Source organism: Pelodiscus sinensis, chromosome 1 (genome assembly GCF_049634645.1).
Source record: "Pelodiscus sinensis isolate JC-2024 chromosome 1, ASM4963464v1, whole genome shotgun sequence".
NCBI classification, from domain to species: Eukaryota; Metazoa; Chordata; order Testudines; family Trionychidae; genus Pelodiscus; species Pelodiscus sinensis.
Window position 1 is genome coordinate 184,396,971 of NC_134711.1, and position 1,957 is coordinate 184,398,927.

Here is a 1,957-nt window from a genome sequence, read left to right on the forward strand (position 1 = left end):
GGTGCTGAGCTAGACAGCTTTAAAGATGGTGTATTGGAGGAGTGGGCAATAATTTTTTGCTGGGGACCACTTAGGAAATTTTTAAGTGGCCCAGGGCCACACAGGAAGGGGCGGGGCATCAAGGGGAAGGCACAGGGGGGCAGGACCAAGATACTTCTGTGTTCCCCACCCCCAGACAATGATTGGTCTGGGGGTGAAAGAGTGCCTTTACCCCCTCCTCATGTTCTCCCTAGGTGCTCATGCACCTGGTATGGGAGGAGACTTCCGCACTCCCCCATTCCCAGGCCTGTTAGGGGCTGGGGGCTGGGGAGCATGCAAAGCCTCCTCCACTCTGCCCCCACCTTGCAAGCAGCACGTGGCACTTAAAAGTGCCATATGCTCCTGGCAGGACAGGAGGAGGCTTCGCGCGCTCCCCTGTCCCTAGGCACTAATTGGCCTGAGGGTGGGGGAGCAGTAGGGCTTCCATGGGCTGGCTCCATCTCCTTGGCGGGCCGGATCAGGCCCATGGAGGCCCTTTTGCCCACCCCTGGTGTATTGGGAAGAAACTGACAGTATTTGAGGTGTATAAGAAAGTTCTCTTTATTTGATCTTTTCCCAAACTCATCAGAGCAGACTAAAGAATGGACAAAGGTTCCAGCTAGCTCCACTTGGCCCATATCTACTTCTAGTGTGAGTTATCTTTGAGTCCTCAAGCCCAGATTTCTCACTGAATATGATAAGAACATAAGAACAGCCAGACTGGGTCAGACCAAAGGTCCATCTAGCCCAGTGTCCTGTCTGCCAACAGGGCCCAATACCAGATGCCCCAGAGGAAGGGATCACAACAGGTAATCCCCACATGATCCCTTCCTTGTCACCCACCTCCAGAGAAACAAAGAGTAGGGACACCATTCCTACCTATCCAATTCCTGACTAATAGCTGTTGATGGACCTAACCTCCATGAATCTATCTAGCTCTTTTTGAACCCTGTTAAAGTTCTAGCCTTCACCACATCCTCTAGTGATGCAGTATAGCTAGCAATGAGAATGCTTTTTTTTCTCACTACCATAACTCTGAGTAGGCCCACATTTTGATTCTGTCCATTTAAAAGATTATGTGTTAAACTTCTAAATGCCAATTAATCTAACTCAAGCACAAAAGTGGACAACGCAAGGACTGGAACATGGTACGTCATACTGAATCTAAACTGTATTCTGCTCAAGTCTATTAAGGCTTCTGATTTAGTCTAGCCATAGCCCAACTTAAAATGACACAAGCAAATCAACAGAGTGAAGAGGTTCAACAGTCAAAGGCAGAGGCAATTAGTGAGGAGGGACCTGGAGTGGCCATGTAACCCCCCAATCCAAAAAGGGTCAGGACAACCCCTCTCTGCCCCAGGGCGTGCCCCTCCCTGCCCTTGTTCTACCCCTGCCCTGCCTCTTCCCCCAACTGAGGCATCCTGGAGAACTAGTGGAGCCCAGAAGCCAGGGCAAGCACTGGCAGCAGGGGACCAGCTGCTCCCTGCACTTACTGGTAGCAGGGGGAAGTGGAACAAGGTGTCTCTAGCTTGATTTGCACTCAGAGTTATCCCGAAATAGCGCCACTATGTAGAGGTAGCTAGAGAATTACACTGCAGACATTTAGGGTATGTCTAGACTACATGGCTCCATCGGCGGAGCCATGTAAACTAGTTTACCCGGCATAGGCAAAGAAGCAGGGATTTAAATAATCCCCGTTTCATTAAAATAAACATGGCCGCCGCGCTGTGCCGACAATCAGCTGATCCGTCACAGTGCGGTAGTCTAGACGCAGATCTGTCGGCTGGGGAAGCCTTTGCCGACCAATCCTGTAAACCTCATTTCACGAGGCATAAGGGATTGGTCGGCAAAGGCTTCCCCAGCTGACAGATCTGCGTCTAGATTGCCGCGTTGTGCCGGATCAGCTGATCATCGGCACAGCACGGCAGCCATGTTTATT

At 50.8% G+C, this 1,957-nt stretch overlaps 1 non-coding gene across 1 annotated transcript; it reads right to left on the reverse strand.

Moving 5' to 3' along the window:
• Positions 1-253: 253 nt before the first annotated feature.
• LOC112546277 (small nucleolar RNA SNORA17) lies at positions 254-394 on the reverse strand. Its single transcript, XR_003089931.2, has one exon. It is a non-coding gene; the product is annotated as a small nucleolar RNA SNORA17 (small nucleolar RNA).
• Between the last annotated feature and the right edge of the window lie 1,563 nt (positions 395-1,957).